We start from the raw sequence: 26983 nt of genomic DNA, 5'->3' as shown, positions 1-26983 counted from the left end.
TCGCCATCACCTCTTCGTACTTGTCATTATCATTGGGGTCGACTGGGACAACTATTACCTTCAAGGCGAAGTTCTTGACACGATTCCTGTCAAGCATTGATAAGATTCTGGCCTTCCAAACTGCGAAGTTTGATGCTTCGTCCAGTCTATCCTGGTCTTTTACCCCGTGTGGTGCCATGATGCTCCTCTACTTCCCTCCTAGAAGTTCTCTGTTCGACTCATCTAAGTCTCTACTTCCCGTCTGGAAGTTCTCTTATAGACTCCCTTTGAGTCCTGATTTTCCTCCTGGAAATCCTTCTGCCGCTTGTCGAGATGCCCCCTACTCTGATCAACTTGTGCAGCTGCACTGCTGATCTGGGTTCCTCGCTAGAAACCCTCGATAACAACTCCTTTGGCCCTGCTCTGTCAGGTACCGTTCTGACTACAATGCCTCACCAGCTCCACTCTGCAATATTCCTGCAGCCTTCTAAACCCCAACAACTGCCTTTCTGCGAACTGTGTTAGCCCCTCTTTGTCTCACGTTGGCCCTGTGTCACCTCGGATGGGTCTGCGTTAGCCCTGGGATGCCCTGCGTCAGCCCTCTGGCCCTCTGCGTCAGCAACGCTGGCCTCTCTGAGGCTCTGCGCAACTCCCGACTTCCTCTGCGTGGCTCTGCGTCACACTTCTTGGCTTCTGCGCTGCTAGAAACAACTTCTGTCACCTCGGGACAACTGTTTTCTACTGCTATTGCTCCGCTCGACTGATGTCTCTTAGTCCTCCTGTGATCTGCAATCACCCTCTGATACCATGTTTAAGTTTCTAAATTTACTTAGTTAGAAACCCTCCATGCACTTTATCTGATTTATTCCTACCTACTTGTTATTTTCCTTAACAAGTTATTTACAATGTAAAAACTGAAAATAAACACTAGTGCATGTTCAACATATTACAAATCAGCAACTAAAAGAAACAAGAACAAACACACCACATGACACCATTATTTTTGGACTAGTGTCCCCGGAAAAACCCAATGTGGGAAAACCGATGCAGCTATCTGAGGGTTTTCTTATTTAGCAATATCAGAGTACAATTTGGGTGCCAAAACTGGCCTACCCAACAGAGAATTTCCTTAGCAGTAATACCTCTCGGTTTCTGACAAATCTACTGGTTGAAACCTCGGATAATCCTTCCGGCAGCTACTCAGCACCAATCTGCCCCAGAAACCCTAGCATCTGCCCAATCTGGATTGCGTCAGCCTCTTCTAGCCCAGCGTTGGCCCTGCGTCAACCCCAGGAGGCCATGCGTCAGCTCTCTGAGCCTCTGCGTCAGCTACGCTGGTCCCTCTAGTGCTCTGGGCAACACTTTGCTGCCTCTGCGTGAGCATTGGCTGCTTTGCTACTATCCTGGCACTATCTCTGCCTCGTCCTCTCTCTGTACTCAATGCCCCTCAGCTTCTCTCCCGATCACTGATTCTATCTCTCTTAGCAAACCCCGCTCTAGAGAATAGAATGACTGATCACTCTGGTGTATTCTCCAGGTGACCCTCAAGCCTCCTCTTATAGTTTTCCTGTTGACATCTCAACGGCCGAGATTAAGTCCCTAATCAATGGCTAATATTAGATCTGGCTTGATCCATTTATTTTGGACTATTCTAACACAGATTCATATTAATACACATTAATATTTTATTTTCCCTGAGTTTAGACTTAGGGACTCCATTAAAAATATTAACTATTTTAATATCTCCTGATCTGTTTAGAATCTGCCCAAAGCTTTTCTGGGTATTGGAGATCTCATGTGCCCCAACCTCTCCACCAAATTTCATGGCTAGAGCACATCCGATGCTACCCCAAATCAACAGATGTGCTTGGAGGGAAATCGAATGGGTGGATGGAGGGGCGCACATGAAGCTAAGGAGGCCCAAGGTAATAAAAGGAGGATCAACTCTCATTTTCGATCATCTTCTACACTTGCAAACAAACACTCACTTTTACGCTTTGTTGCTTACCAAGTCTACTGCTGTTTAGCCACGAATCTCTCACGCGAGAGATTCAACCTCTACTTCGGGGGACTATCCATGCCTGCCCTAGGGAGGCTTTTCTACAGGTGTTTCAGGGAGTCAGGGACAACAATATACTTCAGCCATCAGCGCAAAGAGGGAACTGTGTATTCCTGGGCAGCCAGGAAACACGCAGGAGGAGTTGGAGGTCAGCAAGGGGATTCATTGCTTGCTGGAAGATTCGGGAACTGACGAGGCAACACGGTGAAGGAAATTTCGTTGGAGTTTGTGGCCAGCTAGACCAGCGCATTAGTTAGTCAAATTTTTGGATAGAGGGACTGCGCAGAGGCCATCTAGTAGCAATTCGTAGGGACTTGGGGAGCAGTTGATCTTGGCCAAGAGCCATCTGGGGAGCTAGGATTTGGATAGCACAGATAAAACGAACATTTTGGAGGAGTTTGCTGGGGGATTTGCAAGCTATTTCCTGCAAGTCGAAATTGGTAGTCGAAGCTCAGGAGAGGCTCCAAGGGGGGTGAAAATCCAAAGTCAAAACCAGCTAAATTCCCTTCTGGGTTTTGTCCAAGGAGTTCGGGGTTAAAAGCACACAATTTTCTGGGCAGTTTTGGAGCACCTTCCAGCTAGTCGAAGTTCAATAGGGCAACAGTTTACTGGGGTAGCGCAGTGCAGAGTGGTGCAACAGCTGGGCATCCTTCATTTAAGCTATTTTCCCACCCAGGGTTGGTCTTGCTTGTTCATTGGGACAAGCCCAGGTGCACCATTCCATTTCATATTGTATCTAGCCTGCAGATTTTTAATAATATGGCTCAACAATTTCGTATTGACAACATTTTCATGGATGTTTGATGTGTGTTTTATTTTTATATATTGATGCACAGTTTATTTGCTTAATATCACTTACATTCCTACTTAGGAACATTATAGTGGTATCAGAGCCTAGTTCTTGGCTCAGCTATGGGGATTGTTCCCTATGAGAGAAGGGGACCAGCAGAACATCACCTACCGTAGGTAGAGGTACAGGAGCAAAGAAAGGGAGTTAGAAATTACTCCAGATACGAAGGACAAAGGGAAAGCAGTGGCTGGAGAGGAGGAAATGGCAGAGCCCAAGAGTAAGGAGGAGATGGCTTTCGACAGCCTCCTGAGGGCCTTGAGTGACTTGGCCAAGGGGTAGAAAGACATGTTGGAGGAGATCAAGTCACAGAATAGAGAAAGGACCACGCCTAGAGGGTTTCTATGTGGAGAAACTTCCGGGGCCTCTCAACCTTTCGATCACCCCTCACCAGCAGTGCAACGCCCTTCAGTCAGTGTGCCGACTCGGGCTACACTACCTTCTTTCGTGCCAGTGGCACAAATCGAGCCTGCAAGGGAGGAAGATCCTCCTCAGATGGGGGATTACTTCAAAGAGTGGCAGACCATGGATGAAGACTTCAAAGAAGCCCTCTCCTTCAAAGATTACTGCAAGCTCAAGCAGAGTGAGAGGAACAAGGGGTACGGAGGACAAGGGACCCAAAACTATGAGCTGCAGAGAACCATAGGGAGGATGTATTTCCCTACTTTTGATGGCACTGCCAAGTGCACGACCAGGGCTTGGGTTGAAAAGATGGACACATACTTTCAACTCAACCGGATGACAAAGCAGGAAGCCATTAAGATGGCCACACTGCACATGGAGGGGGAAGCCCATGATTGGTGGTTCCATGGCTTGACCACCTTAGGGCATGCCCAGATAGTTTCTTATGAGGACTTCACTTGGAGGGTGGTGGAGCGATTCGATCAGAGGGATCCAGAGGCGTATTTCAGGGAGTTGACACAACTACGCCAAACTGGCAACCCAGAGCAGTACTTTTCAGATTTTCTGCGTGTGTCAGTGATGGTCCCGGATCTATCCGAGGCAAGGAGGGTATATACCTTCATTGAGGGCTTGCTTGAGCCCCTGCGTGGACTGGTGAAGTCACACAGACCCTCCACGCTGCAGGAAGCGGTCTTGTGTGCTAGAGATCTAAAAGGGGCCATCCCCAAGACTAGAGCACCATTTCCTGCATGGACCCCTTTACCATAGAAGGGGCATGAGACTAGACCCCCACCACCGAGGACCACATAGGGGAGGGGGTAGTTAGATGAGGAGACACGGAAGGACTTGAGGAGGAGGAAGCCGTGCCTCTGTTAAAATTGGCAAATAGGGCCAAACTCCATGTGGTCATCTTGTTTATGGAAGCTGATATTTTTCTTGAATCTCTCTCATCGAGAGGTGTAGGATTGATCTAAAGATCATCCGATTCCGATAAGTATTCATGGAGTTATGAATTTATTTGTGTTATAAGACAATTCGTCAAGGTCGTCCAACAACTAAATAACACCCACATGTGCTCAACGTTTTAGTATAAAAGGAGATGACTTGAGAGTCATTTTACACACACTCCTCTCTTGATTTCTCTCCACTCGCTTTGGGTTTTAGTGGAAGAGAAATCTAGGAGAGGAAGCCCTAGACGTTGGAGGAAAGGAGGTTGCCCTAGCCGTAGCAAAGAAGACAGGCCAACGAAGCTATGGAAGGGATGACCTAAAGGAGCCCTTACCTTTGTCATGGAAGAAGTTTAACGCAGCTATGGAGGAGGCCTTAACAAGCCCTAGCCGCAGTCCTAGAGGGGAGATCTAACCCTAGACGCAGTGAAAGAAAGAGCCCTAATTGTAGACACCTATACGCTGCCCTAATGAAATCAAACCGCAGTCAGGGAAGAGATTTATACACTGTCCCAAGGGTGATCCTAAGCTGTCTATAGGATGCCCTAACCGCAGTCAAACAGAAGGTCTTAGCCGCAGCAATCATGGGTCTTTTGGAGGGCCGAATTGTTGTAAGGGAGGCCGAGGTAGGGAAGACTGTTTTAGGGCTGCATAGAGGTGTCTTGGGTGCAAGAAAGGGAAGCGTATGACGCTATATGGAGAGGCCTAAACACAGGTCCTATGTTGTTGTTCTAAAGATCCCTAGCCGCAGTCAATAAGTATCTAGTCTCACCCTAACTGCTGGTCATGAAGCTGGATGCAGTCCTTATGGGGTTGACTGTGGGATAACATGGAGGATACAACAGTGTGCTCTAACAAACAGACTTGGAGCAGCATGCCAATAGGTAGGACTGTTGATGGCCTCACCTAAAGGCTGCCCACCAATGCAGCAAATAGAAAATCATCTAAACAACATGGTGATGCAGTTTAGGAATGTACAACAATGTTACAATGAAAGCATGCTAACAATGGGACAATAGTAATGACATGTGTAATGGGACAGCAACAATGACATGTGTAATGGGACAACAGCAAAGGCATGCTAACAACAACAATGACATGGTGCAATGGGACAACAGCAAAGGCATGCTAACAATGGAACAATAATATGTTAAGCAAGGTGCAGTAAGCACATGGTGGCAAGCATGGTGCATCAAGCACATGGGGCAGTATGGCAAACATAGTGCATCAATGGCATATGATGGTACATGATGTAGTACAATGATGGGTACAATCATGATTGATGAAGCATAGTGATGATGGGCGCAACATGGTGCAACACAGTGAGGTGCAGCATGATGATGAGGAGTAGCACAATGATAGGTGCAGTATGGTGATGGAGTCACCTGTGAGAATCAGTTGAAGCAGCATGTCTTCAATTGCATGATGAGATGCAACATAGTGATGATGGGTGCAACATGGTGCAACACAGTGAGGTGCAGCATGATGATGAGGAGCAACACAATGATAGGTGCAGTATGGTGATGGAATCACCTGGGAGAATCAGTTGAAGCAACATGTCTTCAACTAAGTTCAACGACCTCATGTATCATCTACTTAGAGATGATCTATGCTCTTATTTAGATAAGTCAAAGTGTTGACTTATGTTGTATATGTGCTATCTCTCTCTCTCTCTGCTGAATTATTGAAGAACATATAAGAAGAATTGATCAAGGGTTTCCCCACATTGGGGTTTGTCCCTGGCTAGCGCCACATCTTGTGTCCTCTTGTCTTGGCTTGTCTTCTGTGATCTATGTTTATGTTCTATCTGCAATTTACTTTAATGCTGATGTGATTGCTAATCTGGAAAAGATATTGAGCTAACTGTGAAAATTGAAATAAATTGCTCTAAGCATAGAACATACCTAAAATTAACAACTTCACATGTAGAGAGCCCTAGGCACCTGGCTATAGGTGCATTGCAGGTAGAGCACACTGCATTGAGGTCTTTTTTGATAGTGACCAGGAGGATGAGGTGGAGAAGGATTGTGGTGGGACAGATGGAGAGAGTCCGACAGACAGAGGGCCACCACCACCACCTCCACAGGGAGGGGCATCTCTTGCCCCAACAGGAGGAGTCCTTGCTTCTTTATGTGGGATTCCTAAGTTTTTGACACTGAGGATCAGAGGCACTGTACAGGGATAGAGGGTGTCAGTGCTAGTGGACAGTGGGGCTACCCACAATTTCATAGATGCATAGCTGGTCCAAAGGAGGGGAGTGTGAGGGTTTCTCGGTCCTAGTGCCAGGGGACCATACGATCCAATGCACCAGATATGTGCCCTCCTTGACAGTAGTTATGGGGAACTACTTGATGACGGACCACTTCTTTGTGGTCGATGTGCCAGACACCAACGTGGTGATGGGTGTCCAGTGGTTGTATTCCCTTGGGCGAGTCATGACGGATTGGAGGAAACCAGAGATGGAGTTCATTGGGCCAGATGGCAAACTGGTGGTCTTGAGAGGCATGCAGTCTTACCCACCTCAGATAGTTTTGGCCCACAGGATGGAGGCAGATCTATGACATGGGGACATTGCATGGGCAGTTGAGTTGAGGATCTCAGAGGCTGGGGGACAGGCGCAGCCACCACCAACAGACATACAGGCTTTACTGGACAGGTATGCAGTAGTGTTTGGGGACATTCCACCAGGGCAACCACCAGACAGAGGATTTGAGCACACCATTGAGTTGGAGCCGGGTGTACAGGCAGTGATCACTACTCCTTACAGGCATCCCAAAGCCTATAAGGACGAGATAGAGAAGGCCATCCAGGAGCTGCTTGCATTGGGCCATATCAGGCCAAGTTCCAGTCCTTTCACTTCTTTAGTAGTGCTGGTGAAGAAGAAGGATGGAACCCTTTAGATGTGTATTGACTACCGGGCCCTCAACCGGAAGACTCTTAAGAACCGGTACCCTATTCCCTGCATTGACGAGTTGATGGATGAGCTTAGAGGAGCCAAGTACTTCTCTAAGATTGATCTGCGTTCAGGGTACCACCAGATCAGGGTGAGGGATTAGGACATCCCGAAGACAACTTTTCGGTGCCACTATGGGCACTTTGAGTTTCTGGTCATGCCATTTGGGTTGACCAACGCTCTAGCCACATTCTAGTCTTGCATGAACCATGTCTTCCGGGGATAGCTGAGGAGATTCGTGCTAGTGTTCTTCGATGACATCTTGATCTATGGCCGGATGTGGGAGGAGAACCTCCAACACTTGGAGGAGGTATTGCGCATTCTGGAGGAGCAACAGTTTTATGCCAAGCTCTCCAAGTGCGAGTTTGGGTTGACAGAGATGCTCTACCTAGGGCATATCATTGGAGCAGATGGGGTGAAAGTTCATGAGGAGAAGATTCAGGCCATTCGGGATTGGCCAGTACCCCAAGACGTGACTACGCTGAGGGGCTTCTTGGGCATTTGCACCTATTACAGGAAGTTTGTCAAAGGGTTCTCGCAGCTGGCAGCACCTTTGACTGACTTGACCAAGAAGGGGGCCTTCGCATGGATTGATGGAGCACAAGTTGCCTTTGATCGCCTCAAGGAGGTGATGAGCAGTTGCCCTGTCTTGGCACTTCCGGACTTTTCCCAGCCATTCACAATGGAGTGTGATGCATCCGGGGTAGGAGTTGGAGCAGTATTGTCACAAGAGGGGCATCCCATAGCTTTCGAGAGTCGAAAGCTCCTACCGCATGAGCTGTCATATTCCATATATGACAAGGAGATGTTGGCCATTATGCATGCATTGGCCAAGTTTCGCCAGTACTTGGTGGGCAACTGGTTCCGAGTGAAGACTGATCACAACAGTCTTCGACATTTCATGGGGCAGCAGGGCCTCAATGACAGGCAACAAAGATGGGTCAACAAGGTGCAGGCCTATGATTTCGACATCGAGTATGTGTGGGGGAAGCACAATGTGGTGGCCGATGCTCTATCTCAGAGACTAGCTGGGTTATCTCTCATGAGCATCTGCCAGGATTGGAGGGCTCAGTTGTTGGTGGAGTACTCCAAGGACAGGAGGGCATGTGAGGTATTGGAGGGGACACATGCAGATGAGTGTTACCATGTGATGGATGAGGTCATCTATTACAAGGGGCGCATTTACTTAGTGCCCAACTCGCAGTTGAGGGAGAGGATACTCCAGGCAGCTCATGATTCACCACTGTCCGGACACCAGGGGTTCCAGAAGACTTATATGGTTGTTCGGGAGAGATTCACGTGGAAGGGCCTCAAGGAGGACATGCTGCAGCATGTACAGGAGTGTGAGGCCTGTCAATGGAACAAGGGGGAGCTGACCCACCCTGCAGGACTACTATAGCCACTTCCCATTCCATAGGGGAAATGGGAAAGTATTTCGATGGATTTCATCACTGGGCTACTCACAGTATAGGGGAATGATTACATAGACGTAGTGGTCGATCGGTTGACCAAATTTGCCCACTTCTTCACCATCCCCACTAGGTACACGACTGCATAGGTTGCCGAGTTGTTCTTCTGGGAGGTTTTCAAGCTGCATGGGCTCCCTAAGAACATAATGAGCGACAGAGACAACAGATTCATGGGTGGCTTTTGGCAGGAACTCTTTAGGTTGGTTGGGACGGAGCTCACTCCTAGCACCAGTTATCACCCTCAGACTGATGGCCAGACGGAGAGGGTTAATCAGTGGTTGGAGGGGTACTTGAGGAACTATGTGACAGGTCAGCAGAGGACGTGGATTCGGTGGTTGCATCTGGGCGAGTACTGCTACAACACTACGCACCACATGTCTATTGGTATGACTCCTTTCCGTGCCCTTTATGGATATGATGCATTGACTTTTGTTGATATTGTTTTTGGAGACAATTGGGCCCCAAAGGCCAAAGACTGGGTCCAAGAGAGCCAAGATATCCTCAAGGCTCTCAAGGATAATTTGGTGACAACCCAAAATCAACAAAAACTTTATGTAGATCGACACAGGACAAAGAGGCACTTTGAGGAGGGGGACTTAGTATACCTCCTGCTGCAGCCTTACAGGCAATCTACGCTGAAACAGAAGGGGGCCAAGAAGCTACAACCACGCTTCTATGGGCCCTACCGGGTGACTAGGCGAGTTGGGGAGGTGGCTTATGAGTTGGAGCTGCCTCCAGGGAGTAGAATCCATAATGTGTTTCATGTCTCATGCCTGAAGAAGGTGTTGGGACAACAGGTGACGGCAACAACTGATCTACCCTCGCTGGATGATGAGGGCCACTTGGTGCTAGAACTAGAGGCCATTTTGGAGAGCAGGGAAAGGAGACTAAGGAGCAGGACCATCAGGGAGTTCTTGGTACAATGGAAGAACTTGTCGGATGAGGATGCCACCTGGGAAGGTGAGCACATATTGGAGCACCCAGCTTTGAGGTTGCTTGAGGGAAAGCAACATTTGGGAGGGGAGGATTGTCATGTCCCTTCTCAAAAACATTAGTCACAGGGTGCAACTACACATTTTTGGCACAATTTTGACTTAGGAGGAGGACCCCACACTTAGACTTAGGAACTATGGGGCAATTTCGACTTTATTTAGCAGCTAGTGGAATGTGGGGGCCACCCACATGGGGAATTCAAACTTGGCCATTCGATGTGCTTGGAGGGAAATCGAATGGGTGGATGGAGGGGCCCACATGAGGCTAAGGAGGCCCAAGGTAATAAAAGGAGGATCAGCTCTCATTTTCAACCATCTTCTACATTTGCAAACAAACACTCACTTGTACGCTTTGCTGCTTAGCAAGTCTACTGGTTGTTTAGCCACGAATCTCTCACGCGGGAGATTCAACCTCTACTTCGGGGGACCATTTGTGCCCACCCTAGGGAGGTTGTTCTATAGGAGTTTCAGGGAGTCAAGGACAACAACACACTTCAGCCATTAGTGCAGAGAGGGAATTGCATATTCCTGGGCAGCGAGGAAACACGCAGGAGGAGTTGGAGGTCAGCAAGGGGATTCATTGCTTGCTGGGAGATTCGGGAACTGAGGAGGCAGCACAGTGAAGGCAATTTCGCTAGAGTTTGCAGCCAGCTAGACCAGCGCATCAGTCAGTCGAATTTTGTAATGTCCCAAATGCAGAAAATTTGGAACAGACAATGATATACAAAAGCAAATGCGATTCATACACAGAAAAATTAAACAAACAACAAATACTCAATACACAACAGAAATGTGAACCAGCTGAGCCATTTTATTAATGGAGTGGAGCAAGTATAATAGTGCGGAAAATGCACCTAGGCTTGCCTCAAGGGCAAGCTTGAAGGAACTCAGGTGTCAAACAATAATCTTAATGCTGGAAAGAACTGCTCCTCTAATGCTCTGCGCTGTCTCCCAGTAACTACAACTGTTGGCTGGAAAGGAGCTGCAAGAAACCCCACCTCCGGTGCTCAAAAAGTGATGAAACTTTAGCCACAAACTCCTTGGCCAAAACCCACAAAAACCTAGAAATGGTTTGGCCCGATTTTGAACTCCCAAAATCAACCCCCAAAGGCACTATGCAATCCCCAACCAAGGTTACTTGGGAGTGGGAGTTAAAACGGGGAGCGGGAGCGACATTTTCAGAAGCTCCCGGTTTGGGAGCAAATCCTGGAGCGTTTTTTATATAATATATATTTTTATATTTTTTATATTTTGATACATATATGTCAACAAAAACATGTAGAATGATGAATTAGATATAAAAAAAATTAAAAACATAGATTGAACCATATAACAACAATCATCTAGAAGTTATAATCTTCATCAACCACGTCCACAAGTTAGTAACATAGTAACATAGTAACATACAACATATTGAGTCTCATGATTCATCAATCTTAAAGTTTCAAGCTTTCAAAATTCAATATATAACATTTATCATCATTGATCACCAAAGTTGTACTTGTAAGCTAAGTGTAACCATTACAACAAATAATATCTAACATGAAATAGATAAGATAAGATAAGATAATTTTATTAATGTCCAACAAATGACCATAATAGGTCAACGGGACTGTAGGTTACAATGATTACAACATGCCCAGCCGGTGGACCAAACGGTCCCCTTTAACATTTCTATTAAAAAGCAGAAAATACATCTATGAAATGAAATGTTATAAAATGAAATGAAATGAAACAACTTTCAACTTTCATGAAGCATCATATTCATAATTCATTACTAATGAGTTATAATTGCCAACTTCAAACTTAAGTTGTCATATATTGTTTAAAAAAATTCATAATGAATATGAAAGAGTCAATAGTTATAAAAACTACTAGAAACTAGAATAGACAAGTAATTGCTTATGTTTGGGCCTCTTGCCACCACGAGAAATGTCTAATTTTTTAGTCTTGTTGGAAAATCAAGATCTTTGTCATTAATATCACCCTCTAAGCATTAATATCCAAAGGTATCTTTGTCATTACCTCTGGATCTGTATATGGATCTTTGTCATTAATATCACCCTCTAAGCATTAACAGAAGATAGAAAAAGCATAGCATGTCAAGTCAAGATTTTGTTTGAGTGATGCGTACGTTTTTAGGAGGGTCATGATAGAGGAGTTCGACAGCCAATGTCACTAACATCAAGGTACATAGAGGGATTGGTGCTCTTGATTAAATACGATTTCCATACCCTAATGCATGACAAAATTCAATATGTGATTCATGGTAATGTTAAATTCTTAAAATAAAAGGATGAAAACGAAGATTAAGGAGAATGTAACTTTTACTTTAAGAATTTAACATTACCATGAATCGCATATCAATACTAGGGCCATAGGCTTGATCATTAAGTTGCCTCACTCAAAACTTATTTGTTTCTTTGAAAAGAATTGCATTTGGAACATTACTGGAATTAAAAATTGCAAAAAAAGCTAAACGCTCCCGAAGAGGTAGGGAGTGTTTTTTTTTAGGGAGCACGCTCCTAAAAACGTTCCCTCTTCGGGAGTGTTTTATGGAGCGCGCTCGCTCCTCGGGAGAATTTTGATTTCAGGGAGTGCGCTCCCAAAATGCTCCCTTCTTGGGAGCATTTTAGGGAGTGCACTCCGGAGCCGCTCCCGCTCGGAACGCGAATTGGGAGCAGGTGTGAGAGGGGGGGCGCTCCCCCGCAATCCTGTCCCCAGCAATTCTGCACTGTCTGCTGCAAAGATACGGCTGAAAACCCCACTTCCGGTGCTTAGAAAATTCTGAAACTTTATATCTGGGATCCTTGTCAAAAACCTAGAAAAACCCATAAATGGTTTGGCCAGATTTTGACCTCCCAAATTTGACCTCTTCTATGGCCCACGCCCTCCAAACAGCTCCAGAAATATGGCCTGCAAGGAATGACCACAAAGTCCTCCTCCAAGCTCTGAAATGGAAGCAAACACCACTCCAAATATCTCCTCTAACCTCCATGACAAATCTCAGCCTCAAGGACTGATACTCTACCCACCAAATGAGCTCCCACACATTGCCTCTGTGCTAGCTCAGGTAGTGTGAAAGTCACACTGCCAAGCCAGAAGCTTGATCAACTCCCAAACTCTCCTATATGCTGACAATCCTCCTAGCCTCCTCTCCAGAAAATCTCACTTCAAATCTCCACTGCTAAGCACCACCAATGAACTCGGTCTCCTCTCTACTGCGTCCCCCAGTAATACGCACAACCTGGAAGGGAATGCTATTGCTAGGAATCACAATGTGATCCTCCTCCTGAAGAAATGAAGAAAACCTTCCTAGGGTGGCACTTGATGTCCCCCGAAGAAAGGGCTAAAGAACTCGTGCTAAACAACCAATGACTTGGCTAAGCAGCTCGAGCAACCAAAGAGAAATTGATATACTCCAATAAGATGAATGAAATGAAGAGAGCTACCTTCCTTATATAGATTTCGTGGAGCACTTTTCCCTCCAATTTTATCTCCATCGTGGGCCCTCACTTAACCACCTACATGCAAAACTTAACCATCTTCATGCAAACCGAACTAAGAAGTGCATCTTTCCCTAGTGTGGGTGGCCCCCATGTGTAATTTAACCATAACAAAATAACTTCTCCTAAGTCTAATCTCCTAATAAAAATTGAATGGGCCCCATCACCTCCAAAATTGGCCCCAAAATATAGAAACTAGTCCTGTTCCAAAATAATTTAAGAAGGGACATTACAAATTTTTGGATAGAGGGACTGCGCAGAGGCCATGCAGCAGCAATTCGTGGGGACTTGGGGAGCAGTTGATCTTGGCCAAGAGCCATCTTGGGAGCTAGGAGTTGGATAGCACAAATAAAACTAGCATTTTGGAGGATTTTGCTGGGGGATTTGCAGGTTGTTTCTTGCAAGTCGAAATTGGAAGTCAAAGCTAGGGAGAGGCTCCAAGGGGGTCGAAAATCCAAACTCAAAACTAGCTAAATTCCCTTCTGGGTTTTTCTGGGTTTTGTCCAAGGAGTCTGGGGTTAAAAGCACACAATTTTCTGGGTAGTTTTTGAGCACCTTCCAGCTAGTCGAATTTCAATAGGGTAGCAGTTTACTGGGGCAGCGCAGTGCAGAGTGGCGCAACAGCTGGGCAGCCTTCAGCTTAGCTATTTTCCCACCCGGGGTTGGTATTTCTTGTTCATTGGGACAAGATCAGGTGCACCATTCCATTTCATATTGTATCTAGCCTGCATATTTTTAATAATACGGCTCAACAGTTCCATATTGGCAGCATTTTCATGGATGTTTGATGTGTGTTTTATTTTTATATGCTGATGCATAGTTTATTTGCTTAATATCACTTACATTCCTACTTAGGAACATTACAGAGTCCCCAAGGGTGACTTAGTTAAGCTATCCACTATCACCTTAGTAGCCTTATCTCCCCCTTTGGACTATAGCTCTCCTCTAGATCAAGGATGTCCTTAAGGCAATCTAAGCCCAACAATATATGAAGTAGAAAGGATTATCAAAGGATTTAGGGAAAATATGGTTTTAGGGTTTAGTTGCGGTAGGTGAAATTCCAGATTCATTCTTAAGATATTTAGCTCATTTAAAGAGTACAAAGCAGCAAAGATTTCTTAGGCTAATTAGCAAATCCAATCTCGAATATGGTGCTGGAAATCATGGATTTTGTTAAATATTGTAGCTTAGAAAGGTGTTATAGCCTTGAGAGGTGTCGCTAAGGCTAAGGAACACATAGGAGTTAATTATCTCCAAGCTCATGTAACTTTTCTTAATTTTCAAATAGGGAAAATGTCTTAATTAAGTCAATTATTGTTTTTTGAAATATTTCCCAAGTTAAAACATAGGGAAAGTGATTAATTAAATGACATTAGTTGGGATAAGATCAATTTGCCTCTATAAGCTTGTAGAAGGTTTCTAAGATGATGTTAGCCATCGATTGGGAAAAGATAACTTCTAATCGTGGCCATTCATTTGTAAATGAGAGATTATAAAGAGAGGTTGATGGGAAACATTTGGAGATCATCGAGTGAGTATTGTTGGGTGAGTTTTCAGTGGGACACTAGAAGAGTTTCAACAATAGTGATTGAGGAAGAGTTTTTTTAGGTTTATTCTTCATCTGAGAAGACTTCTAGCTTCTGAGTTTCAGAGGGAGTTTTGTTGGTCAGTTTCTTTTTGTAGGAGGCCGAGCTTTTCAAATGAGGTCGTGTGCTTCAGGAGGAGGCTGAGTCGCCCAGTGAATGCAAATGTGTGGAGGTTGAAATATCTCTAGAAGGCTGTGCAAATTTCTAGAAGGCCGCATGTGTGACTAGTGCGAGTTGTCAGAGGGTAGTGCAAAATGGCTGAGGTAGTGCAAATTGCCAGTGTGAGGCAGTGCGAATTGCTAGAGGCAGGCCGAGTTGCTTCCTGATGGCTGTGTAGATCTGCAGAGAGAGATCGTGGAATTTCTTAGTTCGATTTTGATCAACAGTGGAGAAGATAAATTTGTCGGAGCTTTGCCAGTGAGAGGCAAGCAGTTTATGTAATTTCTCAATATCAGATTTGCTGATGATTAATAATATAATCTTAGAATAAAGACTGGTTTTCTCCACATTGGGGTTTTTCCAGGGATGTTTGTCCAAAAATATTTGTGTTATTTGTGTGATTGATTTCTCTTGTATTCTGCTACAAATATTATTTGCTGAATGGTGTTGTTCATGTTTTTATTCATTACTTTCAATTGATAAATTAATTTTGCTATGTATAAGTAATTAGAATAATTAACTGGGTTAATAACACCTTCTGGGTAGCAGAAATTTCACATGGTATCAGAGCTATCTACAGTGTTGGGGTGTTTCTTTATCTGAGCATGAGGGTTTTGAAGGAGAAACCAAGGGTTTCATCACACAGGTTGATTTTCTTTAGATCTCTTCAGATTTATTGGGGTTTATTGTTCAAGGGTTTCATAAATGGCTTTAGTTGGTTTGAGGGATCAAGATAAACTTGATGGTGCATCAAACTTTGGTATCTAGAAATCTAGGATACTTTTGTTGCTGGAGGAGCACAGGCTGAAGGAGTATGCAACATCTATTATTGTTGTACCGAGAAATCCAACACAGTTAGTGATGACCGCAAGGAGGATGCCAAAGCTAGACGTCTTATCCAAGATGGGGTCAAAAATCATATCGTACCCCATATTGTAAAGTTGGATATGTGTAAGAAGATGTGGGATGGCATCTTAAATCTGTTCCAGAGTGCAATTGTTAACATAAATTTGATCCTCAAAGAGAAGCTGCGAAACACCAGACAAAACAAGGGAGAAAGCATTGTCAATTACCTTACCAAGGCCAGACAAGTCAAAGACGAGTTAACAGATATTGGAGAAAAATTGGAAGACAAAGAGTTCGTGAGAACTGCGTTAAATGGGTTCTCAAAGCAGTGGTATTTCTTTGTCTAGTGGATGAGAAGACCTTCCTAGCTAGGATCGTCTTTGGAGCGATTTCACTCAGGAGGAGCTTAGGAAGAGCTATGTCAATGCTAGTAGCAGCAGTGGCTATAAAGGTGAGGATGACGAGAACATTGCTCTTACGGGAAAGGACAAACCCAAGAAAGGCTCAAGTAAAGGGTCTAACTCCAAGAGAGAGAAGAAAAAAAAGACTTGAGTAAAATCAAGTGTTTTAGCTGTCATCAACTGGGACACTATGTTAGTTAATGTCCGAATAGAAAGAAGGGTGAAAAGAAGAAGCAACAGACAACAACTTTAGTAGAAATTAATGATCATGAGGTCACTGTGAAATTTTAATTCTGTTGCAGTTACTGATTATTATTCACCTATCAAATTTGATTATTGTCTTCTGCAATTTGTATGCGGCAAATACAAAATAAAACAATACTTCAACTTCATAGAAAATAAATAAACCATAGGAACTGAGAAAATTTTGCGCACACACAAATAATGAACACCGATATTTTTGGACAAATGTCCTTGGAAAAACCCAAGTTTGGGGAAAACCAGTGCAACAGATGAGGGTTTTTATTATTAATAAATCTTCAGCAATTGAGAATTACATAGACTGCTTGCCTCTCATTGGAAAAGCTTTGACAATATCTATTCTCCACTTCTTTTGGCATAATCGAACCTCTGCAACAAACTCGTCTATCCTCTATGCAATTTGCACCTGCTTCCAACAACACGCACTAGCAAAATTGGAAATACATATAGCCTCTCCTGGAACTCGCATTGCCTTCGAAAATTCATTTCAACATTATTCTATGCCTCTAGCAACTTGCTAGAGCAACTTGCACTTCCTCCGGTAACTCTCTCTAACAACTGGAAATCAAACTACTGCCCAACAACTCGCACTGGCTAATGCAACCTCTCTGTAGATTAATTTGGTCTCCTTCCTACTCTCAGAATAACTAGATTCTTCATGAAGAATTTCTCTGGAAATTCTGTCAATTTTCTTGTTGAAACCTCGTTGCTGGTGTCCTCCACGCTATCGCTGCGCCCTTGCTATCATTGCAAATTTGTCTCTGATGTGTTCTCCAAATGCCCATTGATTTCCTCTTATAATATTTCGTTGAGTAATCAACGGTCACAAGCTAATCTCAATCGATGGCTAAGATCATGTTGACCCCATCAAATGACTTTTCTAGAAGTCACTAGAGGAAAATGGATTTACCTCAATTAATTCCGATTAATTAAGCCATTTCCTTAAGTTAGACTTAGTAAAATAAACAATCTTGCTAATTAATTCTAATTAGGGTAATTTTCCTTAGAATTTTTTTCGGGTATTGGAGAAAATTAATCCACTGTGTTCCTTAGCCTCATGGACAATAACTGAGACTAGATCACTCGTCCGCGCTACATAAATTAACACTCCCTCTTAGCGAGGAAGGTGTTTTGCAAAACACCCATTTTGTCTTTGAAGAAGATGAATCTCGCCTTACCCAAAGCTTTCGTCAGTATGTATGCTACCTACTCATCTGTAGGTATATAATGTAGCTGAACAATCCCACGATGTACACAATCCTTGATGAAGTGGTACTTGATGTCTATATGCTTGGATCTGTTGTGAAACACCAGATTCTCAGACAACCTGATGCAACACTTGTTGTCGTAGTGTGTTGATTTGGGGTAGCATCGGATGTGCTCTAGCCACGAAAATTTTTGGAGAGGCTAAAGCGCATGAGACCTCCAATACCCAGAAATGGTTTGGGCAGAATCTAACCAGTTTGGGAGATATTAAAATAATTAATATTTTTAATGGAGTCCCTAAGTCTAAACTTAGGGAAAATAAAATATTAATGTGAATTAATATAAAACTGAGTTAGAATGGTCCAAAAGTCATGGATCAAGCCAGATCTAATCTTAGTTGTTGATTAGGGACTTAATCTCAACGGTTGAATTGTCAACAAGAAAAGTATAAGAGGAGGCTTGAGGGTCACTTGGAGAATACACCGAGTTGATCAAGAATTCGATTTTCTGGGGCAGGGCTTGCTGAGGAAATCGAAGGAGTGATCAGAGTTGTAACTGAGGGGCAGTGAATACAGAAGCAAAGAGGCAGAGAGGGTACCGGGAGCATCAGCGCAGAAGCCGGGAGAGAGGGATGTAGAGCCAGCTAGAGGCCACGTAGAGCTAGCTAGAGGCCACATAGATGTAGCCAGAGGCCACATAGATGTAGCCAGAGGCCACAGAGAGGCAGCCAGGAGTTGCGCAGTGCGTTAGGAAAGCCAACGTGGGTGACGCAGAGGTTCTAGAGGCTGACGCAGAGGCTCCATAGGCTGACGCAGGGCTAGTTGGGTTGACATTGGGCCAGAGAGGCTGACACAGTGCCTAGAGGCTGACGCTAGGAGATTTCGTGGGGCAGATTGGCACTGAGAGCTGTGGGATTGTTCATCCGGGGTTTTTAGCTAGAATATTTATCTCCGACTGAGAGGTACCACTGCCAAGGGCATTCTCTGTTGGGTGAGCCATTTCTGGCACCTAGATTGTACTCTGAAACTGCTTAATAATAAAACCCTCAAATCGATGCACCAGTTTTCCTGCATTGGGTTTTTCCAGGGACATTAGTCCAAAAATAACAGTGTTACTTGTGTTCTTGGTTTTCCTTCAGTTGATGCTCTGTATGTGTTGAGCATGTACTTGTATTTATTTTTAGTACTTACATGGTAAATAACTTGTTAATTAACAAAACAAGTAGGAAGAAATAACAGAAAGTACATGAAGGATTTCTAACAGATAGACTTAGAAATTCCAACATGGTATCAGAGCGTGGTTGCAGACCACAGGAGAATTGAGGGCATTAGCCGAGCAGAGCAGCAACAGTAGAAACAACTGTCCCGAGTGACAAAAGTTGTTCTTAGCGGAAAAGCAACAAGGAAGGGGTGATGTAATGCCTGCATCATCAAGTTTGAGCCGGGAGAAGGATTAGCGCAGTGGCAGAAAGGAGCAGACCTGACCTACGTAGTGTCCAGTCATCTTTCTCAGTCAGGAAGGATTGACGCCTGTGGCCAGGAGGTGCGGATTTTGTTGGTGCCGGGATTGTGCAGAGTCTAGAGGCTCTAACCTTCAGTTTGTTGGGCATAGGAGGCTGTGGGGAAGTTGCGGAGTGAAGATGGTGGGGTACTGTGGTCAGAACAGTACCTAATAGGGCAAGATGATGGAGGAGGGAGTTGATATCGAGGATTTCTAGCCAAGAAATCTGGATTAGTGGTGCAGCTGCACTAACGATCGGAGTGGGGGCATCTCGACATTGGCAGAGGGGTTTCCAGGAGGGAAATCGAGGCTCAGAGGGAGTCACACCAAGAACTTCCAAGAGGGAAGTAGAGAGACTCGAAAGAGTTGAAAGAGGAGCAGCGAGATGGCAATGAACGGGGTAAGAGATCAGGACAGACTGGACGGAGCCTCAAACTTCGTAGTCTGGAAGGCTAGGATCTTGTCTGTTCTAGACAAAAATCGTCTAAAGGACTTCGCCTTGAAAACGATAGCGATGCCAGTTGAGAACGATAAGTACAAGGAGGCAATGGCGAGGGCCAAGAGCATCATCCTTGACGGGGTCAAGGACCATGTAGTACCACATATTATCGAAAAGGACACGAAAAATGCAATGTGGGAGGCCCCGTCGAAATTGTATCAGCGTACTTTCGTGTAGAGGACGATGCTACTAGAAGATTAGCTGCGGTCATATCAAATGCAGAAAGGAGAACAGATCGACATCTTCCTTGGTAGATTGAAGGAGATCCGGGATCAACTGACTTCCATAGGGGCCACACCGGATCAGGGATTAATGGTGAGGGCTGCATTGAACGCAGTCTCAGAGGACTGGGAGGTATTTGTCCATAGCATACTGGGCAGATCGACCCTTCCAGATTGGGAGGAACTGTGGGCGGCTCTTCGTCAGGAAGAGATCAAAAGGCTAACCAAGGCAGGAAGCAGCGGAAAAGGGTTCAGAATCAAGAAGGAGGAAGAGGAGGATGCTGCCCTAGCATCTTTGAGGGAAAGCAGGAGAAACGAAAGAAGAAGGACCTCTCCAAGGTCAAATGCTTCCACTGTGGGGAACTGGATCATTATGCGAGCCAGTGTCCGAGGAAGAAGAGCAAGGGAGAGGCTTCTAAGACCAAGGTTGCGCCAGCAAGGGTGGAGAAAGAAGTGGAGACAGATGATGACTATGCTGTGAGTGCTCATGCACCTCGTGAGAGGAAGTGGGGAGACATCGAGTTGTAGTCAAATAGACTACATGCAACGAGGGGCAGGATCCTCGAGGTACCCAACCTCTTGGATTATACCTTGCTACAGGAACCCCTAAGAGGAGTAGCGGAATTGACAGAGATGTCAGAGTTGGGAGATCAGTTACTTACTTCTCAATAACTGAGTTGCAGTGCAGCAGTTAGCAGTGGCAGTGCTATGGGTAGCATGATGTAGCATGATGAGAGGGATTACAGTGCAGATGCAGCAGTGGCAGTGGCAGGGCCATGGGTAACAACACAGATGTAGAGGGAGTTGTTGTACAGATGCAGAAGTGGCAGTGGCAGGGCCATGGGTAGCAGTACATGATGCAACAGTATAGAGAATGTTGGGTAGCAGGCCTAGCATTAACACAAGGACCGATGCCAGATGATCAGGGTGATACTCAGTGAGGAGTATTACTAGAGCACAATCCTCGCTAAGAGGGAGTGTTGATTTGGGGTAGCATCAGATGTGCTTTAGCCACGAAAATTTTTGGAGAGGCTAAAGCACATGAGATCTCCAATACCCAAAAATGGTTTGGGTAGAATCTAACCAATTTGGGAGATATTAAAATAATTAATATTTTAAATGGAGTCCCTAAGTCTAAACTTAGGGAAAATAAGATATTAATGTGAATTAATATAAAACTGAGTTAGAACGGTCCAAAAGTCATGGATCAAGCTAGATCTAATCTTAGCCATTGATTAGGGAGTTAATCTTGGCCGTTGAATTGTCAACGAGAAAAGTATAAGAGGAGGCTTGAGGGTCACTTGGAGAATACACTGAGTTGATCAAGAATTCGTTTTTCTGGGGCAGGGCTTGCTGAGGAAATCGAAGGAGTGATCAGAGTTGCAACTGAGGGGCAGTGAATATAAAAGCAGAGAGGCAAAGAGGGTACCGAGAGCATCAGCGCAGAAGCCGAGAGAGAGGGACGCAGAGCTAGCTAGACGCCACGCAGAGGCAGTCAGAGGCCACGCAGAGGCAGCCAAGAGCTGTGCAGTGCCTGAGGAAAGCCAGCGTTGGTGACACATAGGCTCCAGAGGTTGATGTAGAGTCTCCATAGGCTGACGCAGGGCTAGTTGGGCTGACACGAGGCCAGAGAGGCTGACGCTGGGAGATTTCGTGGGGCAGATTGGAGCTGAGAGCTGTGGGATTGTTCATCCAGGGTTTTTGGCGGGAATATCTGTCTCCGACTGAGAGGTACTATTGCCAAGGGAATTCTTTGTTGGGTGAGCCATTTCTAGCACCCAAATTGTATTATGAAACTGCTTAATAATAAAACCCTCAGAACGCTGCACCAGTTTTCCTGCATTGGGTTTTTCCGGGGACATTAGTCCAAACATAACGGTGTCACTTGTGTTCTTGTTTTTCCTTCAGTTGATGATCTGTATGTGTTGAGCACGTACTTGTATTTATTTTCAGTATTTACATGGTAAATAACTTGTTAATTAATAGAACAAGTAGGAAGAAATAAATCAAAAAGTACATGAAGGATTTCTAACAGATAGACTTAGAAATGCCAACACAGTGTATCACCATCGTTTCAACCCTCTGACCAATCAAGGCTACTACTAGCGTAGCCATGCTCGCTGCTATGTACTTTGCTTCTGCAGAACTCATTGCCACAAACTTTTGCTTTTGACTCTACCAAGAAACAACTCCTGATCCCATGTTGAAGCAACACCCTGAAGTGCTTTTCCGATCCACTCTATTACCTATCCATTTTGCGTTAGTATAGGAAACCAACCTGACACCATCACCTCGAGCATATCTAATGCCATACTCAATAGTGCCACACAAATACCTCAACACATGTTTAGCTATTGTCCAGTGCACTCTCTTTAGTTCCACCATGAACTGAATAAGAGAGTTTACTGCATAGGATATATCTGTCCTAGTGTTGACCAAATATATGAGAGAGCCTATCAACTGCTTATATAAGGTGGGGTCTACATCCTTCTCCCTGGATGCGTCTACCGTCCTCCAATTCGTGATCATGGGTGTAGACATAGCTCTGCAATCCTCCATACAGAATCTCCTTAGGATCTTGATGCAGTATTTTCCTTGTCCAAGGAAAATCTCCCCATCTTTCTGCCACACCTCCATGCCTAGAAAGTAATGCATGAGCCCTAAATCCTTCATCTCGAACTCTGCTACAAGGCCCCTCTTGCACTCCTGTATGAGCCCTAGTGAACTTGTTAGAAACAATTCGTGTACGTACAAGAAAAGAATGAGAACCTCACCCCCAAAGTACCAAATAGTAGAGGTTCACATCCGCCTCACTCTTCATGAAGCTCATTCCCTGTAAGTATCTGTCTATGTGCTCATACCACGCCTTGGGAGTCTGCTTGAGCCCGTACAAATCTCTTTTCAGCTTGCACACGTGGGTCTCTCTGTTGTGTTATACAAAGCCCTCCAGTTGTTCAAAGTACAATTCTTCTCCCAACTCGCCATTTAGGAATGCCGTCTTGACATCCATTTGATGGATTTGCCATTCCATTTGTGGTGCTAATGATATCACTGCCCTGATAGAAGTATACTTGGCTACAGTAGCGAATATCTCCGCATAGTCTATCCCCTCTTTCTGAGAGAACCTCTTGGCCACAAACCTCACCTTGTATTTTTCGATGCTGACATCTGCACCATGCTTGATATTAAAGATCCAGCGAGATCCAACCACCACCCTATCTGTCTGTTTCGACACAACCTCCCACACATCATTTTGCATGATTGAGGTATACTCCTCAACCATCGCATCTCGCCACACCTCTTGCCGTGCGACCTCCTGATAGTTGGAAGGATTGGTATCTACTAACTGAACGACCAAGACCATGTACCCAATGTACCTCTCTGGCTGTCTCCACTGCCTGCTGCCCATCCTAGGAGCTCCCATAAACTCCTAAGCTTCCCTCAGTGTCTACTGAACCTCACGGTTCCTCTTGCTAACCGTAGAAGATGGAATATCCACCTTTATGTCCTCCTGATGGATCTCCTTGATCTATTGCATCTGCTGCTCCATACTCTGTGAAGTCTCAGGAACACCTGCACTTGAGCTAGTGCTTGTACTCGTCATTGTACTTATGCTCCGTTGCCCCTAATCCTACCGCTTAACTCTTAAAGCTTCTATTGGAGGCTCACTCTGATCATTAGTTGTTGGCAAATCTTTGGCCTCCTATATGCCTTGTCCTCCAGGAATTTGACGTCTCATCTAATTATAATCTGCCCGACCGCTGGAATAAAAATCTGATATGCCTTAGGGGTCTCGTTGTACCCAATGAAGTATCCTCTCTCTGCAATCTAATCTAGCTTCGAATATGTATCTCTTAGAATGTGACAATATGCTAGGCTGCCAAATAACCTGAAATGACTGACATATGGTCTCTTCCCTGTGAATGCCTCCTTTGGTGTCATCTTGCCCAACGCTCTATGTGGAACCTTGTTCTACATGTAAATTGTCGTATTGTATGCATCTGCCCATAAGTAGCGTGGCAAATCTTGGTCCTACAACATCGCTCTCGTTGCCTCTGAAATAGAACGATTCTTCCTTTGAGTAACCCCATCCTACTGTGGGTTGTAAGGAACTATCCACTCTCTCTTGATTCCTTCCCTAGTACAAAATTCTCGGAACTCCTTTCTCGTGTACTCACCTCCATTTTCTAACTGAAGAACCTTGATCTTCCTGCCTATTGCATTCTCCACTAGAGCTTTGAAATCCTGAAAGCGACTGAAGACCTTATCCTTGGTCTTCAGGAAATATATCCCGATCTTCCTGGAGAAATCATCTATAAAAGTAGCGAAGTACTTGTATCCCCTAAGAGACTTCTTAAACATCTGCCCACATATATCTGAATGCACTAGGTCAAGTATACCCTGCGATATGGTGTCACTCCTTGGAAAAGTTGCTTTCGCAAACTTCCCCAACGCACATCCTTTGCAAGCGTTGTCATGCTTTGTGCTCACCTTCGGAACATCTGTCACTGTCTCACGAAGCAATCTGAGTGCTCCATGATGTATATGGCCCACCCTCCTATACCATAGCTCCCCCTGATTCCTCGGATTGTTGCTGCTAACTAGTGCCTTAGGAGTGCCCATCTACAACCTGTACAACCAGCCGCTTCTAACTCCAATCGCTATAGTTGATCTCCAATATTTGTGCCTAATCAACACCTGCACCCCTCTAAGGAGTACATCATATCCTTTATCCTGATGGATAGATACAAAAATCAGGTTCATACCCAAGCTTGAATCATACAATATGTCATGAATTAGAATCGGCTTCCCATTCTCCCTCCGAAACAGAATAGTCCCTCTTGCAACTAGGTTTCATTAGGACTTGTTCCCCATATGGATCTGGAATCTGATGTCCTCCTCCTTATAGTTGGAGAAGTACTATCTAACTCCTGTCATGTGAAATGACGCCCCATTGTCTATATACCAGACTCCCTGTGAGGTCGAGTTAGATAGGCAAGCTATTACCACAAATTCTTGATCCATCCTGTTGGAAATCTCATCTACACTCGCTGAAGTTGTTGTTTGCTTCTTTCCCTTCTTCATAGTCTTCTTCCTCTGTGGACAATTGCTGACATAGTGGTCGAACTCATGACATCAATTGCATTTGACCTTGGAAAGGTCCTTCTTCTCCTCACCTTTTGGGTTTGGCCCCTTTTTGGACCCTTTTTGCACTTTTCCTTTCCTTTCTAGGGCCACGCTCTCCTACTATTCCTCACTCTTTTGAGTCTTACTGCTACTGCCATTGACAAGACTGAGCCTCAACTCCTCTTGGGTGAATCGCTCCATAATCGATCCCGACCCGGTATTATGTCTTGTCCATTGATCACTTGGATGAATACTTTGAATTGCTTCATAAATCCTTTCAAGGCTATACGCACCATCTTGTCATCATCTAGTTTATCTCCCACTGCAACTAACTCGTCCTTTACCAATCTAAGTCTGGTGAGGTAACTGGTAACGTCTTCACCTTTGTGCATCTTCGTATTCCTCAACTTTTCTCTGAGAAGTAGCTTCCTGTTAGTGGTAGCATCCTGGAACAATTTCAAAATAACATCCCACATTTTCTTTGTTGTATCTAACTCAATAATATGCGGAACTATATGGTCCTTGACTCCATCAAGGATTATCCTCCATGTTTTGGCATCTTCCTTCTGGTATGTTGAAAGTTGTGTTGGATCCGTTGGAACGACTATCACATTGGTCACATATTCCTTGAGACCATTTTCTTCCAACAACAAGGAAATTTTGGCTTTCCAGACGCCAAAATTTGAGGCTCCATCCAATTTGTCCTAATCTCTCAAACTTGCTAAGGCCATTTTACAAACCCTTAGAAATAAGCAAAACCCAAATAAACTGAAAAACTCGAACTGGGTTTTAAACACTTGGGTTTTCTCTTCATGTGCCTACGTAGAGCCTTTTCTGCCCTCAAATATACTTTGATACCATGTGAAATTTTAATACTGTTGCAGTTACTGGTTATTATTCACCTATCAAATTTGATTATTTGTCTTCCGCAATTTGTATGCATCAAACACTGAATAAAACACTACTGCAACTTTGAAGAAAATAAATAAATCATAGGAATTAAGAAAATATTGCACACAAACACAAATAATGAACACCAATATTTTTGGACATCTGTCACTGGAAAAACCCAAGTGTGGGGAAAACCAGTGCAAAAAATGAGGGTTTATATTATTAATAAATCTTCAATAATTGAGAATTACAGAGACTGCTTGCCTCTCACTGGAAAATCTCCAACAATATCTCTTCTCCACTTCTTCTGGCCAAATCGAACCTCTCCAACAAACTTGACTCTCCTCTGTGCAATTCGCGCCTCCTTCCATCAACACACACTGGAAAAACTGGAAATATGCACAACATCTCCTGGAACTCGCTAGAAATTCGTTCCAACAATATTCTCTTCCTCCAACAACTCGCTAGAGCAACTCACACTTCCTCCGGTAACTTTCTTTGACAATTGGAAATCAAACTGCTTCCCAACAACTCGCACTAGCTAATTCACACTGGCTAATGCAAACTCTCTGCAGATTAATAACTGGAATCTTCGTGAAGAATGCTTGATGCTCCTTCTCCAAAGCAAGGCATCCTCCAAGCAAGCAAGCAACCCTCCATTTGGCCATCATGAAGCTACATAGGTCTCCAATGCTCCAAGGAAGAATTCCCAATTCCATATGAATATCTATAAAAGTCCTAGAAATCAATAAGCAAGTGAATTAGTTGTATTTATCCTTCATTAAACAATCAAGGGTTATCCATAAACCATGCAACCCACGTCACATGAAGCACACCCGAGCATGGTGCAAACACTTTGAAAGCCAACATTGCATCTTTACGAAGGAAGTGTTTTCACAAACACTAGTTTGCACGCTTTGCAACTCAACCAAACTTTCCGTTTACAAATATAAACTTGTTATAATGTCGAAATAAATCTAGACATAATCCTCCATCAAGGCATCACATCTCACCTCCTCAAAACATTTAGAAGGCTCATGGATGGAAGAAGCCAATGCAATATGATTGGTATATATAGCCTTAGAGGTATATGTGCTTTCATTGAAGATCTAGGCACTCCTACTTGTGCATC

General features: G+C 44.4%; 1 protein-coding gene across 1 annotated transcript in view; it reads left to right on the top strand.

Moving 5' to 3' along the window:
• LOC149205700 (CBBY-like protein) overlaps window positions 1-26983 on the top strand; it is a 327551-nt gene that overhangs the window by 31434 nt on the left and 269134 nt on the right. The window lies entirely within an intron of this gene.

The sequence above is a fragment of the Pinus tabuliformis genome, chromosome 1_2 (assembly GCF_031772625.1).
Source record: "Pinus tabuliformis cultivar Carrire ecotype Pingquan chromosome 1_2, CPIR1, whole genome shotgun sequence".
Lineage (NCBI taxonomy): Eukaryota > Viridiplantae > Streptophyta > Pinopsida > Pinales > Pinaceae > Pinus > Pinus tabuliformis.
This window is presented reverse-complemented; position numbering and strand designations above follow the sequence as displayed.